We start from the raw sequence: 18,639 nt of genomic DNA on the forward strand, positions 1-18,639 counted from the left end.
TGAAAGTGCTGCGTGTTTAAAACACCAAAAAGTAGAAAGAGTAAAAATTTCACCCATAATCTCACCATTGAGCGAAAAACAACAATTTTGTTGTTTTCTCATCTTTTTGTACTGGGCGTATATTGTTTTCGTTATTGAGATCCGATTATATTTATAACTGAGTTTCTTGTGTTTTAATTAGCAATACTATATTACATATTTATTTCTTCATATCATTAAAAAACTTCATAAACATCATATAGAATTTTTAAAGCTTTCCCCTCTATTTAAAAAATACTACATGCTTATTGTGGAAACTTCGGAATACCCAGAAAAAGTTTTATTTGGAGTGCCAAAGGACACTATTAATAGAATGAAAAGGCAATGGTCAGTATTTGCAAATCATCTATCTGATAAGAGATTAATATCCAGAATATATCAGAGAACTACAACTCAGCAACAACCACAATAAAAAACAAACAACCAAATTTAAAAAATGAGCAAAGGACTTGAATAAACATTTCTTCAAAGAAGATATACAGATGGCCAGTAAGTACCTGAAAAGATGCTCAAAGCACTAATGCGTGTGTGTGTGTGTGTGTGTGTGTGTGTGTGTGTGTGTGTGTGTGATGTGCAGTTGGGTTGACTCCGACTCCTGGCGACTCTGTGAATGAATGATGTCCACAATGTCCTGTCCCCAACAGCCCTGCTCAGCTCCTGTACTCATGCCTCTATCTTCTTTTATGGAGTCAATCCATCTCATATGTGGTCTTCCTCTTTTCCTGCTGCCTGCTTTTTCCCCCACAACATTATTACTTTTTGCAAAGAACCCTGCCTTTTCATGAGGTGCCTGAAATAAGACAGCTTCAGTTTGGTTATTTTTGCCTCCAGTGATGTTTCTGGCTTATTTTGCTCCAGGACCCACTTGTCCATCTTTCTGGTTGCCCAGGTTATCCACAGAGCACGGTATTTCAAATGAATCAATGTTTTTCCTATCAGCCTTCTTCACTGTCCAACTTTCACATCTGTGCATAGTAATTGGGAACATGATGATCTTAGCCCTGTAATCTAATCACACTAATAATTAGGAAAATGTAAATCAAAACTACAATGAGATACTACTTCACAGCCATTAAGATGGCTATTATCAAAAAAAAGGAGAAAACAACATGTGTTGGAGAGGATGTGGAGAAATTGGAACCCTTGTGCATTGCTGGTTGGAATGTAATATTGTAGTTGCTGTGGAAAACAGTATGACGGTGTCTCAAAAAATTGAACATAGAATTATCATATGATAACAGCAATTCCATTTCAAAAGAATTGAAAGCAGGGACTTGAATAGATATATGTATACCCATGTTCATAGCAGCGTTATTCACAATAGCCAAAAGGTGGTAGGAACCCAGATATCTATCAATGGATGAATGGATAAACAAAATGTGGTATATACATACAATGGAGTATTTTTCAGTCTTAAAAGGGAATAAAGTTTTGACTGTTTAAAAAATTATTCTGATACTTGTTAAAATGGTAAGGAAGACTTTTAAAAATATCTTTATTAAAAATATAGCTAACATACAATATTATATTAGTTTCAGGGGTACACCATAGCTATTCAACATTTCTATACCTAAAGAAGTGATCACCATGATAAGTCCAGCAACCATCAATAATACTGTGTACTATGCATTCTCAGTGTTATTGACTGTATTCACAATGCTGTACATTACATCCCCATGACTTGTTTTATACTTGAAAATTTGGAGCTCTTATTTTCCTTCACCTTTCCCCCCCTTTTACATTTATCAATCACAGTTAACATTCAATATCATTTTATATTAATTTCAGGTGTGCAGCATAGTGGTCAGACATTTATATAATTGAAGAAATGATCCTCCCTGACTAGTCTAGTACCCACCTGGCACTATACATAGTGCTATTCCCATATCACTGACTATGTTCCCTGTGCTTTACTTTACATCACGATGACTATTTTGTAATTACCAACTTGTACTTTTTAATCCCTTCACCTTTTTCACCCGGCCCCGGACCCCTTGCCATCTATTACCCCAACAAATCTAGCACCCGTCTCATACCGTATATACTTATTACAACATTATTGACTATATTCCTTATGCTATAATCCCCATAAATATTATGCAACAACCAATTTGTACCTCTTAATCCCTTTCTATTTTTTCACCCACACCCTCAATCTTCCTCCCATCTGGCAACCACCACAATGTTTTTTGTATCTATGAGTTTGTTTCTATTTTGTTTGTTAATTTCGTTCTTAGATTCCACATACTTGTATAAATGAAATCACATTGCATTGGTCTTTCTTTGTCTGACATACTCTCTACTCAGCATAGCACCTTTCATGTCTATACTTGTAGCTGCAGATGGCAAGAACCCATTCTCTTCCATGGCCAAGCAATGTTCCATCACATGTATGTACCACCTCCTCTTTATCCATTCATCCGTTGATGGACACCCAGGCTGCCTCCACATCTTGGCCATTGTAAACAATGCTGCAATGAACATATGGATACACACGTCCCCTTGAAGTGGTGCTTTGGGTTTCTTCAGATAAGTACCCAGAAGTGGGATTACTGGATCCTTCTTTGTCTCTTCTTATAGCCTTTGTTTTAAAGTCTATTTTGTTTGGTATAAGCTTTGCTATCCCAGCTTTACTTTTGATTTCCATTTTCATGAAATATCTTTTTCTATCTCTTTACTTTCTGTCTGTGTGTCATTCTATCTCAAGTGAGTCTCTTGTAGGCAGCAAATGTAAGGGTTTTAGTGTTTTATCCATTCAGCCCTCCTATGTCTTTTGATTGGGGCATATAATCCATTTATGTTGAAAGTAATTATTGATAAACATGTAGCTATTGACATTTTATTATTCATAATTTTGATTTTTTTTCATCTTAAAGAAGTCCATCTAAGGCTTCCTTGTAATACTGGTTTGGTGGTGATGTAGTCCTTTAGCTTTTTCTTGTCTGGTAAATGCTTTATCTGTCCTTTGATTTTAAATGATCACTTTGGTGGGTAGAGTAATCTTTGTTGTAGGTCCTTGCTTTTCATCACGTTGAATATTTCATGCCAATCCCTTTTGGCCTGCACAGTTTCTGTTGAAAAATCAGCTGACAGTCTCATGGGAGCTCCTTCATAGGTAACAGACTGCTTTTCTCTTGCTGCTTTTAGGATTCTCTCTTTGTCTTTAACCTTTGCCATTTTATTATTTATTTATTTATTTATTTATTTATTTATTTATTTATTTATTTATTTATTTATTTTAAGGAGGGCACAGCTCACAGTGGCCCATGCAGGGATCGAACAGGCAACCTTGGTGTTACCAGCACCATGCTCTAATCAACTGAGCTAACCAGCCACCCCTAATCTTTGCCATTTTAATTGTAATGTGTCTTGCCTTGGGCCTGTTTGGGTTTATCTTGTTTGGGACTCTCTGCACTTCCTGGGCTTGTATATCGATTTCCTTTGCCAGGTTAAGAAAGTTTTCGGTCATTATTTATTCAACTAGATTCTCAATCCCTTGCTTTCTCTTTTCTCCTTCTGGTACCCCTATGATGCAAATGTTGTTATGCTTGATGTTGTCCTAGAGGTCTCTTAAACTATCCTCAGTTTTTGGATTCTTTTTTCTTTTTGCTCTTCTGCTTGCTCTTTCTGCTGCCTTGTCTTCCAAATCACTGATTCGATCCTCTGCTTCATCTAGTTTGCTGGTGATTCCTTCAAGTGCATTCTTCACTTAGGTTATTGTATTTTTCACTTTTGACTGGTTCTTTTCTATGGTTTCTATGTCCCCTTATATGCTTGCTATCTCTTTGTTGAAGTTCTTACTAAGTGCCTTAAGCATTCTTATAATCATTGTCTTGAACTCTGTCTCTGGTAGGTTGCTTTCCTCCATTTCATTTAGTTCCTTTTTTTGGAGTCTTCTCCTGTTCTATCCTTTGGGACACATTTCTTTGTTTCTTCATTTTGGCTGCCTCTCTGTGTTTGTTTCTATGTATTAGGTAGAGTTGTTACATCTCCCAGTCTTGGCCGGGTGGCCTTATGTAGTAGGTGCCCTGTGGGGCCCAGTGGCATATTCTCCCTGGTCACCTGCTCCCTGTGCTACAGGAGTGCCCCTTGTGTGGGTTGTGTGTGCCGTCCTGTTATAGTTGAGCCTTTATTGTTCTTGACATGTCATTGGGTGGGATTGACCCTCAGGTTGACTGGCTGCGGGGTTTGGCCACATCCACAGCTTATGAGATATTGTGCAGGAAGCTGACCCCACTGAGTGGGATTTGCTCCAGCAGGCTCTGGTGCCTGTTGAGACCACCCTTTATGTGTGCCACTTGTGGAGCTATTTGAGTGTACTCTGCTATGGTCTGAAGCCAACCTCCAAATAGGTTCTGGGACCTCTTGTGAGGGGGTCCAGTGCAGGCCCAGGTCACTCACTGCCTGTGACCTGCTGGAGGCTACCTGGTAGGAGCTACAAAGCAATCCTCACTTGTTCACTGCCTGTGCTGGACCTGGAAGCACACGAGAGAGGCCATGTTGCAAACTGAGGACGGCTGCCACTAGTACTGGGTCTAGGGTTGCTTTGCAACAAGCCAGAACACCTGAGACTTGTTGCCACCTACTGGCTTTCTTAAGGATCAGACACTGATAATGCCTGGTGAGGTATACGAGTTGGTGAGGCAGGGTCTCAGGGAGTCACTGGAGTGGGAAGAATTGTTGTCACCGGGTTAATGTAAATTCTGGTTTAGTGACAGTGATGAGCCTGGAGTGACTCAGCAAAAGTCTCAGAGCACACCAAGGCCAGTTGCTGCCTACGTCGGGGCTGCTGGACTCCGATAATTTTTCAAGAAAGACTGCAACGTGGGTGGGGCTGGCTGCGTGCAGAAAAAGTGCCTCTGGTGGTGCTTGAGTTGGGTGGGGCAGAGTCCCAGCAGAGTCAGCAGGGTGGCACAGTGGAGCTCACCAGGCCAATCAGATTCAGATTTGGCCAGAAGAGGTGGTCTCAACACAGGGGGATGGCACCCACCTGATGGCTGCCCAGAAGATGGACCCCTCACTGGGAAAATGTTAACTGTCCTTCAGTCCTCCCCGTGAAGCCACATACCTCAGTCTGCCCTCCACCCCCGTATGTCTCCAAGGGCCTCCAAGTCACCGTCCCTCTGCTGAAGCCGAAGGTGAGTGCCTGTGAGTGAGTGTGTGCGCAGAGTCATTTAAGAGGATGTCTGGGTTTCCCTCCACCTTCAGCCCCACCTGAATTGTCAGAATCCCCACTGTTTTTCACAGCTAGATGTTGTGGGGACTCCTCTTCTAAGCACCAGTACTCTGGGCTGGGGAGCCAGGAGTGGGAGCTGGGGTTCCTTGCTTCTCTGGGGGAACCAAAGTAGCTGAGATATCCCTTCTGATTCTCAAACTCCACATGCAGGTGTGGGGCCCATTCCACATCTCTGCCCCTCCTACCAGTATCAGCATGGCTTCTTCTTTATATTTTCAGTTATAGGACTTCTGTTTGGCTAGAATTTGGATGGTTCTCCAGGTTGATTATTGTATAATTTAGTTGTAATTTTAATGTGTTCATGGAAAAAGGCAAGCACAGTGTTTATCTACTCCGCCATCTTGGATCTCTCCTTGGTAAGGAAGACTTTTTAAGAACTTTTCCAATTGGTGTTAAGACTATGGCAATAGGGAAGAGAAAGTGGCCTCAACTCCAAAAACAACAGAAAAAGCTGGGGACTTACAGCCAACAAACAGAATTGGGGGCTAGTGGATGGAAAATTACTAAGAGAAGCCATCAAGGGTAGTGAGTTTCTTGCTAAACTGCCTTAACAGAATTCTACCTAAAACTGGGTGATGCAAGCCTAGCAGGTGTGGGCCCAATATTGAGGCTTAGTTGAGAAGTGAGATCAGAAGAGCTTGACTGAAGTTTGGTTATGGAGAGAGTCTTTACAATGTCACATACTACAACATGGATCGACCTTAGAGACATTATGCTGAGTGAAATAAGCTAGACACAAAAGGACAAATATTGTATGATTCCACTTACATGAGGTTCCTAGGGTAGTCATATTCATAGAGACAGAAAGTGGCATGGTGGTTGCCAAGGGCTGGAAGAGGGTGCAATGCGGAGTTAGTGTTTAATGGGTACAGAGTTTCAGTTTAAGAAGATGAAAAATCCTGGAGGTGAATGAAGGAAATTGTTGCACAACAATATGAATTGTATTTAATGCCACTGAACTGTACACTTAAAAAGGTTAAAATAGTAAATTTTGTGTTTTGTATATTTTGCCACAATTAAAAACGTTAATGCCAATAAAAATCTGTCTTCCTCATACCCAAATGTAATCTCTATTAACACTGTGATATATTCTCTTCTCATCCTATCTATATCTATCTACATGCATATCCAACCAGCTATTTATATATGTAGTTGTGCATATATATATATATATAAATATGACAGTCAAACTCATACTAAACATAGGATTTTACATATTTAATAAAAGTTATCACATTAAACATTTACCCTTAAATGAAAAATATTTTAAAGCATCATTTAAAATTTTTTCATTCCATTCCATCATATGATTTTACTATGTTTTATCTATAATCTATTGTTTGATATTTATGTTATTTATATTTTTTCACTATTATAAATAACTCTACAATGAACATCTTCATTTAAAAGACTTTCTCACCTTTATTTCAGATTAATTCCTTAGTTTAGCTTCCACAGCATGAAATTACTGAGCCAGTGGGTGTGAATATTTTTAAAGTCCTTAAGTCAAATTAGTAAAGTGCACCCCTTTATTCCTCACTCCCCTTCCCCCTTTCCTTCCTTCATTCATTCCATGTTCTTCTTTTTTCTGCTCCTTTTTGGGGATGATGACAGGCAGAATTCTAGATTAGCCCCAAGATTCCTAATTCCTAGTTATTCAACCACTCATCTAGATTCTGTTGTGAAGGGATTTTTTGCAAATGTAATTAAAGTTCCAAATCCATTGATCTTAAAATGGGGATATTATTCGGTTGGACCTGACGCAATCACATGACTTTTTAAATCTGGGACTACATGTCAGAAAGTGGGGAGTCTGAATTTGAGAGCACGGAGAGTATTTGACAGAGAAATATGCCATTACTGATTTGAAGATGAAGGAGACATGTGGCTTCTGGAGCTAAGAACAACCTCCAGGTGACAGCCAGCAAGGAAATGCGGACTGCGGCCTCACTAGTGCAGGAAACTGATCTCTGCCAATGACCTGAATGAGCTTGCAGATCCTCAGATGGGAACTCAATCCTCTGACACTTCGATTTTACCCTTATGATAGCCCAGCAGAAAGTCTGACCAAGTAGTGTTAACTGTCTGACCCACGAAGTGACAGCTAATAAATAGGGGATGTTTTAAGTCACCAAATTTATGGTAATTTTTTATGCACAATAGAAAACTCATACAGGGATGTATTTGTATTTGTAAGGTGTGCAGGTGTGTGTGTGTGAGAGAGAGAGAGAGAAGAAAGACAGAGCGAGAAAGACAGCTAGGTCTTTGAGGTTTAGATTTTACGTGGTCTACTATGGTTTTATGGGTCGTCATCTTTCTGCCAAGCTCTTTATATATATTTGCTTGTTTAATGCCTCTGTTAACGATATGATTAGTTCAATTTTACAGGTGAGGAAACTGAGGTGTACAGAGGTTAAATGATTTTCCCGTGGTAACACAGCTAGTGAGCGTGGCAGATACTATTGGAACCCAGGCCTGTGTACAAAGGTCGGACAATTAAGTTCACAAACTCATCCTAGGAAAAGTGCTACATGCCTCATTGCTGAATATCACTGTGGTCACCTTCAAAGGACTCCCCTTGGGAAGCTGTGCACTGATGCCAATGCCTAGTCCACCCTTCAAAGCAATTTTGGAACTCTTTTTCTGGAATGGCCATCAGAGCTGTCATCGTATTACCCTTGATGTCCTGAATATCATCAAAATGTCTTCCTTTCAATATTTCCTTTATCTTCAAGTAAAGAAAGAAGTAATTGAGGGCCAAATCAGGTGAGTAAGGAGGGTGTTCCAATACAATTATTTGTTTACTGGCTAAAAACTCCCTCACAGAGAGTGGTATGTGACCTAGTGCTTTGTTGTGATGCAAGAGCCATGAATTGTTTGCAAAAAAGTTCAGGTCGTCTAACTTTTTCATGCAGTCTTTTCAGCACTTCCAAATAGTAAACTTGGCTAACTGTTTGTTCAGTTGGTACAAATGCATAATGAATAATCCCTCTGATATTCAGAAAGGTTAGCAACATCGTTGCAACAAAGCTCACAAATGTAATTGTCAGACTTCGTATGTCAGCAGTCTCCCCTTTCTTCTGTACCACACAGCTATCAGCAATTTTGAACAACTTTACTGCTCGATGACAATTTGAGTAATGGACTTTACTTATAAACCCAATGAGGCCAGAGGGGAGAGCTGCAAGTTAAGAAAGGAGGGAGAAATAAGAGGTCTAAACACTAATCTCACTCAAGGCCCACATTGAGTCCCTCCTCCTCTGGGGAGCACCAGGCCCTCTGATCTCAGCCTCCTGTGACTCTCTATTTATTTCTTTGCTGTGGATCCTACCCACATGGCTGAAGCATTCGCACTCTTGCTCTGTGAGCACACTGTTTCTGCACATGCCTGAGCAGCCTGTAAGCTCCTCTAGGCAGAGGCTGAGTTTTATTCTTTTTTGAAACCATAGCACCCCAGCATCTCACCAGCAGGGCCTAGCATGAGCATAGGGTGACTGACGGAGAGTGACATTTTGTTGAAGAAATAAAAGGGCTATGGCTTCTTCTAGAGTACTTAAGAACTGTCCCTTCACTCCCCCTCATAAGGAATCACCACCTTCCTAAATAAAAACGAACCTGATCACTTTCAATGTGGGCACCCTAATGCTAACCGGAAGCTCTGCCTTTGTTTTGGGACATGAAGGCCTCAGGGAGCACTGTTACTAGGTGCACATCTGTGATAATTTTTTCTTTGCCATCCCACATTACTTATAGCAGACTTGTTTGTATGTTCTAGGCTTGGGGATGTGAAGGGAAGACTGACTGGTTTGCTCTTGGTTTGGTCATTCTGCCCTAAGTGATGGGGGATCGCAAAGGTAAATAACCACAGACAGAACCATCCACCTAGTTAATCTGGTTCACAGGATATGCTCCTCCTTTGCAACTTGTAACCAACTCTAGAAATTTCTGGCTGCCATCCAGAAGCACACACAAGGACCTGTGATGCCTTAGTATCCAGAGCAAGAAAGCGAGACTGACTCCTAAGTCCCGAGTCCTGCTGACTTAGAGCCTGTTATTATCGTCTGATTTTCTGTCTGAGGACCACAGTCTTTTCCTGTGACCCCAGGAATGCTTCCTCACCCCCTGGTGGGATAGTTCCACCTCCCCTACACTGGTGTGCAGCTGCCTTCCCAGCCTGCATAACATAACCTTGTTCGTGTACAACTCACATTTCCCATAATAAGGACGTCATGCAGTAGAAAGGGAGAGGTTGTATCCTTGCAGTCAGCCTTAAGTCCAGTGGCAGGCTTTTTACAGTGATGGAGTTGGAGGAGAGGAGTCAGGTGCTGTGGAGGGCAGGTGACTGGGGGCAGATCCATGGTTCCCTAGATCAGAGAAGGAGTAGGTGCCATGGGGCCTGCATCAGCACAAGTGCCTGTATTGTGTCAGCAAGGGAACCTGTGCAGGAGGCTTTGGGGAGGACGGGAGGAAACCATAACCTCAGCAATTCTGAGTGAGGGAGGAGAAAGAGGCAGCAGGGAAGAAGACTTGGCAAAGAAGAGGCAGAAAGCAGTGGGTAAGAGGGGCTTGCCCAGTAGAGCCGATTTGTAATCTTCCCTTTGTTTATGGAGCAAGAGTCCTGGAGATACACAATCTGAGTGAGGGAACCCTGGTGTGTGGAGGGGTTTGTCTAACATCTTGATCTACTTTCCTAAACGTTTTGGATCGAGAAAACCCCCAAGCCCCTCTGCCAAGCTATTTTCCCCCTCTATTTGTTAAACCCATCTGCAGTTCAAGGGAAATCAGATTCATGTGTTTTCAATTCATTTACACTTAACTTATTAAAATATTGCTTTGTAAGAGCTATTTGATGTCCAGGAAGCCATTTGTGTCTCTTAAATAAATCTTTAAAGTCCCTTTTTCTTAGAAACAGGAAATTGCATTTTGCCAAATGCAAATTAACTTGCACCTCATAAAGTTCAAGTTGAGCTCAAAACATACACTGCGTGAGGGTTGGGTGGGTTTCAAACTTGGCAAGCTATCTCAAGGTTTAATCTAAACCAAAAGACAGCAATTGGAGGCTCCAAGGACATTCCAAAGGATGGTATTATTGCCATCTGCCAGCAGAAAGTCAGTCATATTCAGCTTCACTCTCAGTTATTGCTGGTTGATTATCAGCATGCTCTCCCCCCGCCTTCCTTTTTCAGACCTCTGCCCCAAACCTTTCAAGGAGACAAGATTAAGGTCCAGGCACCCTCCACTGCCTTTGTCAAGAGAACCTGGGGAAGTTAGGGTAGGGTCTAAAGGGCCAAGACTTTGGGCTTCAGATTTTATCTGACTTTCTTTGTTCCCTATGAATACCAGAACTAAGACACATCATCCCTTCGATGCCTCGTCTTGGACTCAGACTCATTCTGTCCTCTCCTCACCCAGTGGAGCGGTGAGCACATTTCACATACGCATAGGTCCCCTACCCCACAGCTTCCCAGACACATCATCTCCTCTGTCTGTGCTGTCAGGGTGGGGCAGGGCAGGCCAGGACTACTAGCTTTCTTTTATGCAGGAGAAAGGGAGGATCGTGGAGAGGCGATTTGCCCAAGGTCACTAGTGGAGCCAGGCTGTCTCCCTCCTGGACCCAGAGAAACCAGCCCTGGTCCTTTACCTGTGCCAGGTGGAGGTTAGCCCCTCCCCGAATGGCCAGCCCAGGCAAATAAAATGCTAGAGACTAAAACAACCACAGCAGCGGTCTGTGTGCTGTTCTGCTGAGCTCCACCAATGTATCTTGAGCACTCACCTCCATGCTTGGCCTTGTGTGAAGTCCAGGAAATGCCGACATGGACAGAACTGGTCTTGGCCCCCAGAGTCCAGTGGGGAGACAGGCACATGAATTAATAAGAACAGATTAAGGTCATATGGTCATTAAGATGTGCAAAGGGCATCCTAGAGGAACCAGGGGAGTCCACTCTGGGAGTTCTGGAAGGTTTTCTGAGGGGGGAGGAGCTATTGACACTGAGCCTTTAGAGACCAGCAAGGGGCAGCCAGGAGAAGAAAGGAGGGAGGGCATCCAGATAGAAAGCTTGGCAGGAATGAAGCCATGGGGGTGTAGAAAGAGCACTCTGGAAGTGGAGAATTCTAAGTAGTTTGGAATTATTGGAGCAAAAATGTACAAATTGAAAAGTGGTGGGAGGGCAACAGTCAGATAGCTATGGTTCTTATCTGCTTGGATTGAATCCCAGTCTAAGGTTTGCAACCATTTCTCAATGGAGCCTTTGGAAATCTGATGAAATCTACGGGCCCTCTCCTCATGTACCCAAAGTTGTGACTGCAATCTGGAGGGACTTGCCTCTCTTGTGAAGCCCAGTCTAAGAACTCTTTCTTAGGCAACAATCACTGACAAATGTTAAGCAGGAGAGTGACATGATTAGATTTGCATTTCAGAATAACATTTTGCCTGTACAATGGAGAACAGATTGGGCCTGATTGGAAATAGGGAGCCTGATTAGAAGGTTGAAGCAACAAAGGGAGGGATGGTAGAGACCTCAGAACATACAGAGGCCTCCCTAGAAAAGAAGCCAAAGCAATAGACCTGGTCTTGGTTGCAGAGTGGATCCCTTTGAGATGGAGGGAGAAATTAGTCAATGGACAAGTTTGGAAGGACATCAAAAGTCTCCAGTGGGACCAGTAAGAACTGGAGGTTCCCAAATAGGCAGGAGGAAAAGGCAAAAGAGATCAAGAAAGGATGAAGTTAATTTAAGATTTGGGTCCAATTTTTCCCAATGAGAGGCAATATTCATGGCTTCAAATTCTGGGAGAAATGTTTCTTTTATTCATTATTATGTCAATCAGATGACATCTGTAGAACTTTTGCATATAGTATATACTTCTTAAAAAGTAGTTTTGACTTGGGATTTTAAAATAAATTTTATAATGATTAAAATAAACATTTAAACTTCCAGTAATTTTGGGGGAGGAAGCAGAAGTTCTTTCGGGGTGGTATGTAAAGGCTATGAAAATGCACCATTCAGATCTCCTGCTACCAAGAGCATAATCGATGACAGGGTCTAAGTGCTGCCTTTTGGAGTCTTCCTTTGCATTTGTGTAGAGACCATGTTGCTCCCAGCCAATGACTATGCATTTTATGGCCACTAAGAGCTCCATTCCAGTGAGACAACCATCCAAATGATGAAATTCACATTTTTACATATTGCTGTCTAATCCCTAGACCCACTCGAATTTGCCAATTGTCTCAATACTGTCCTTTATGGCGAAACGACTCAGCACAGAACCACTGTTGCATTTACTTGTCTTTTCAGACTTCCTCAGTTTTAAACTGTTCCTCAGTCTCTCCTTGACTTTGTCTTGGTACTTTTGAAGGGTACAGTCCATTTTGTGTTGTGGAATGACCTATAATTTGGATTTGCTGGATGTCTCTTAAGTTATACAACTTTAGCACTAATCTCACAAAGGTGATGCTGCGTAATTTTCATTACATCCTGTCAGAGAATGCACAATTTTATTTTTTTCTATTACTGATGATGTTAACTTTGATCACTTGATCCAGATAGTGTCTGCCAGACTTCTGTAATTTACATTTTTTTTATTTTTGTGGTTAATAAGTATTTTGTGGACAGGTACTTTGAGTGTATATAAATGTTTTGTTTCTCATAAAAACTTTAATGTATTTATTCATTGTTATAAAGTATGAAATCATAGATCCCTGTTTTATTGAATATGTTACCATTATATACATACATTCAATATGTAATGTAATCTATCTATCATCTATCTATCTATCTATCTATCTATCTATCTATCTATCTATCTATCTATCTATCATCTATCATCTATCTTGATGCTCAAATTATCCTAAATTTGGTCATTGGGAACACACACCTTCAAGCTGCCTTCTGTGTCATTTAGATACGACTCCATCAATCTTTGAGCAATTCTATACTTTTTGGCCCAAAAAGTTTTCCAGGCTCATTTTATTCTTTCCTGCCCCATTCTGGAAATCAGCTACTTCTTTAAGGAGTATGGCTTCCTTTAACTGAGAAGGCATTTAGAAGCCAACATTGGGTCTCTATGTGTGCTCATTCTTATTGGGCTATTGTTGCTTTCCTAGTCTCAGTGAATAAACTTGAGAATAGATGTATATTTATTTTTGTGTCCTTCTATAATATTGCAAATGATGAGTTCCCCTCTGATTTTAATCTAGAATCTTCTCTAACAGTGACAAATCTCACTTGCATTATTCTTAAAATATTTACGTATTTGACAAATCTCTCTCTATGTAACCAATCTCCTGTCACTGCTTCTCCCACCCCCTGGCATTAACACTTTCATATTCCCACCTGGGCTCTGTCACCTGCACTGTGCAATGTCTATCTCAACCTCTCAGGCTCCAACACTTGTTGTGGGGCCACCAACGCTACCTGTCCTCCGTGAGAATGTTCTTTTCATACTGCTCAGGACCCTCCCTCATGGACATTGTATTAGTTTTGTCTAAGTGACTTAAAACAACACAAATTTATTATCTTACAGTTCTGGATATCAGAAATTTGAAAAGTTCCTTCTGGAGCATTCTAGGGGAGAATCAATTACTTTTCCAGCTTCTAGAGGCTGCACACATTCCTGGGTTTATGATCCCTTTTCCCAGTTTTGAAGGCAGCTTTTTCTTTCCTCTTTGACCTCTGCTTCTGTCATCACGTCCTCTCTCTATATGAGGTCTGACCAATTAAGTTCGTGAACTTGTTGCAACAATGTGGCTAACATTTATTGATATCAGAGGGATTAGTCATTATGAATTTGTGCCAACTGGTCAAACAGTTAACCAAGTTTACTATTTGGAAGTGCTGAAAAGGCTACGTGAAAAAGTTATATGACATGAACTTTTCACCGACAATTCATGACTCTTGCATCATGACAATGCACAGCTCACTGTCTGTGAGGGAGTTTTAGCCAGTAAACAAATAACTGTATTGGAACACCCTCCCTACTCACCTAGTCACCTGAGCTGGCCCCCAATGACGTCTTTCTTTACCCGAAGATAAAGGAAATATTGAAAGGAAGATATTTTGATGACATTCAGGACATCAAGAATAATACGATGACAGCTCTGATGGTCATTCCAGAAAAAGAGTTCCAAAATTACTTTGAGGGTGGACTAGGCACTGGCATTGGTGCATAGCTTCCCAAAGGGAGTACTTCAAAGGTGATCATAGTGATATTCAGCAATGAGGTATGTAGCACTTTTTCTAGGAAGAGTTTGTGAACTTAATTGTCTGATCTTGTATATCTGATCACCTGTCTCCTCTCATAAGGACCTTTGAGATTACATTGGACCCACCTGGATAATCCATGATAATCTCCCCATTTCATGATCCTTAACTTAATCACATCTTCAAAGTTCCTTTTACCATGTAGTAAAATAACATTCATAGGTTTTGGAGATTAAGATGTAGACCTTTTTGGGGGAAGGTTATTATTCAGCCTATCACAGGTCTTGTTCAGTCCCACTTAATAATTTTGGGAGTAAATTATTCAAGGAGAGAAGGGAAAAGACAAGGGAAAGAGAAAGAGGAAGAGTGGACCACTTCAACTGTATTTTATAGATGATAACACTGAGACGCTGAGAGATTTCATAGTCACCTAAGACCTCATAACTTGTGCCGGGGCCAAGACCCAGATCCAGATGTCTTGATTCCTAAGATATGTGGAATTCTTTTTTCCTTTATTGTGTCCTATATTGTTACTTTCCAAATTGTATTCCCCTTACCTGACACCACAGACCACCTGAGAGCTGGGATCTCTCTATCAAGCTTAAAGATCCTTCCTGCATTTTTCTAGAAGTTTTATCAGGAGGTTAAACATAGTAATGCCCCATTATTTGGATGTTCAGCTGTTGTGTTGTATCAGTTGATAACATTATTTTCTCCATGGTTTCTGGAGAAAAGATATGTGTAATTATTGACATTTTCCCTTCTCCTGCTGACCTTATCCACAGCCCTACAGGAGATGGAAGTGACATCTGTCACTATCTCGGTAATCAAACTATATATATTTTTAAACCTCTGTGGGGGCAGACGAGAGGTTGGAGTGTGAAAACAAGCAGTTGATCCAGGTTATGTGACTATTCTCTTGCAGGTACAGTACAGGCAAAATCCTCAGGGCCTCACATATTCACCAACAAAAGTAAAACACCAGCTTCCCCAAGAACCTGCATGCAGTCAAGGTGGGCCATCCCCACTGTCACATGAAGGAAATCAATGTTAGCACAGCATTGTCAGCCCTTGTACCGTAAGGATACTCACCCCATCTGCTGTCTTGGAATTCCAGGGCATTTCCAGAATTGGGGCTACTGGTGGCTGGAACAAGACTTTCTATCATTTGATTTCACCAGGAATGAGGTGAATGGATAAAATAAGAAAGGAGAGGTATGAGTTGCCAAACACCTCCCAAAAGCTGTCCAGAAAAAAAAAATGATGCTGCTTCTACAAACATTTAAGTTCTTGTTTCATTTTCCCCCCACAGAAGTACCCTCAGTATTATGGGGATTCTAGTGCATTTGTCAGTTAGTCCTTTATCCACTCACTCACCCATTCATTCAGTGATGTTGACGGATGGTTAACTCAGCACCAGGCGCAGTGCCTGCAATGGAGGGCTCCGAGATGACTTGCGTTCTGGCCATGCCCTCTAGGAGCTCACAGGGCTTGGTCATACGGAGCTATCTGGGCTATTTGAATGCCTGGTGGTACTGCGCATTTTAAGCTGAACTTGCAACTTCTGGCAACCTGGTTGATACTTCTTACACATTTAAATGGAAAGTCATAGTTCCTAGCCTCAAGGACCTAGAGTTCAGAGAAATATTCAAGCAAACGAAGATGAGCTTGAGAATGAAGACTTCTATTCAAGAGAATCTCAAGGATAGTTCTAATTTTTTTTTTTTAACTACCACCCTCCACCGATCTGAAAAAAAAGCATTTGCCACTAAAAATACTACAACAACACTTGGAAAGCACAGACGAATCTAAAGAAGAAAACAAAAGCTCACTTATAATTGCAAGATCTAGAGAAGTTCATGGGTGGAGCCTCCATCCATGAAAATCCAATTTGTTATTTTGGGAAGATGATTAATTTTATTAGATATTTATTGAACATGTGGACTGGTTTGGTCCAGCCACCGGAAGCCATTTAGAGCTTTTTAGGATTACGCCTGGGAAACAAGGCACTGATGGGGCAACAGATTTCCCACGGGGCTGAGATGCCAGCTTGTGCATGGGGTCCTGGGGAGATGGGCTGCATCCAGGTTTCTGCTATGGCTTTCCTGCTCTCCCAGGCCTGCGATCTCTGAAGGAGCCATTGGAAAGGCTGGGCGCTGGTGCTGATTACAACGGCTTTCTGGACTCAGTCCTTCTCTCCGGACTGGCCCAGGAAGGCTTGATGAAGAGACAGACGTCAGGGTAGTCCTCCTCAGCCTGGCTTCCATCCCCTGGAGCCTGCTGCATCCTGTGCTCTGACTTACCACCCTGCCTCTGGGATTCGTTCTGAGATTGCCTAAGGTCGCACAGCGAATAGACAGCAAAACCAGGATTTGAACCCACACCCTCGACGCCTGTCTTATCTTTCTGAGAGTGTGTCCCAGGCTCAATCACACACCCATGTGTGTGAGGATCCCTGCACCTGTCTCTAAGGGAAACACATGTCCTCATTCCCTTGCATTTTTCTCACTGCTGCTTCCCCGACATTATACCCTTAAGGTACTCAGACCCCTGACACACCACATGCCTGGTGGCCAATAGATGGAAGTGCAGTCACTCCCCCGCCCCATCCCTTTCCATCTTGATGGCCCTGCTTCTGTTTGATGCCAACTGTGCCCGACCCTGGACATCTGCTCTTACACACTAAACCTGCTTACCCTGGCTTGATTGTGGATACTTGGCTCTTTCTCACCCTGGTATCTCTAAACCTGGTCACCGCAAATAAGAGGTCCTCTCAAACATTTAAAAAACTAATACATTGTTTTGGAGTTAGGTCATACAAAACAAAGTTGAGTACTTTTTAAAAACCAGTAAATAAAAAATAACAAAATTTGATCAAATTGAAGCAAATGATGTTACCATTTGGTATATCCATTTTCCTGTCTTTCCGCTATGCTCATACGCATACACACACAAATACTATTTTTTAAAAAAAGTCTAGGATTATACTCTGTGTCACTCTGCATCTTGCTTCTCTCACTTACTTTTTCTTGCTGTGTATAGTTGATATTTTGGTGGACTGCAGCTCCTTTACTTTGTTCTAGAACAGAAGTTACCAGTCATGCTTCTGCAGAACATTGGGTTTCCCCAAGTTCAACTAAGGTGCTGAATTATTAAAACCTAGTAATAACCATTCTCAGTCTAATTTGTAGAAAATTAAATAAATAAGAATAATTTCCACCATTTTGATTTTCTACCGTGACTTTGTATTAAAACGTTGGTTCTTCGACCATATGGGCATTTCTAGAATACTACAAATTATACTTATCTTCAGTTTATGTGCCAGTATTTCATAAGGTCATACCAAGAACCCTGTGACTTCCAGGGACCTTTGCTAGTTCCCCACATTTGGGATGCACTGTGGGTCTAGGATGGAGCTCTGACCTGAATCCAGTTTTAATGTGATCTAGCCATTCGGGAATTTGTGCCAAGCTACAGGAGGAAGGGACAGGTGATGGGTACAAGTGCTGAACACTAGGGGCTCACCCAACCCTGTTGAGGAAATGTTCCAGAAATGTGGGTCACAAAGAAGGGCAGGAATTTCTCTACCTTCGGGACAGAGGTGAGTCCAGGAGTCCAGATCAACAGAGAGCCCTGGGCGAGGTGGCAGCACTTGAGCAGGTCAGCTAAGGGAGCCTCTATAGGGCAACCAAGAGCATGAGGCCCACGGGCGCAGTGAAATTGGTATCCTGGAGGGATGGATGGCAGAGGTGGGGTCAGGCAGTGTACTAGAGTAAAATAGGAACACGAGAACATTGCAATTTTTATTTGGATCCTCACAAAGATACTTGGAGGAGATGGGAATTTTGAAAGGAAGTTGTGTTTCTGCTATGGTGCTATCTATCATGTAGTGACTCGTTTGTACGTATGTTCCGTGGGTGAGTTGAGAGATTTATGGCAGGGAGCAAAAAGCTAACTCAGAGTGGTGTAAAACAGAAGGTAAGAGCAGCGAACTCTTATAGTTGATGACTTCGGTGGCCCAATAACATGCCTGGGACACGGCCTTCACATTCCATCTGTCAGTAACCATGTTGGCTCCATGTCTACTGAGCAAGGCTCTCCCTCAGCCTCAGAGACAATTGCAGGGGCTCCAGACTTGACATCGTCTCAGCTTCTAGCCCAGCAGAA

The sequence above is a fragment of the Rhinolophus hipposideros genome (genome assembly GCF_964194185.1).
Source record: "Rhinolophus hipposideros genome assembly, chromosome: 6".
NCBI lineage: Eukaryota > Metazoa > Chordata > Mammalia > Chiroptera > Rhinolophidae > Rhinolophus > Rhinolophus hipposideros.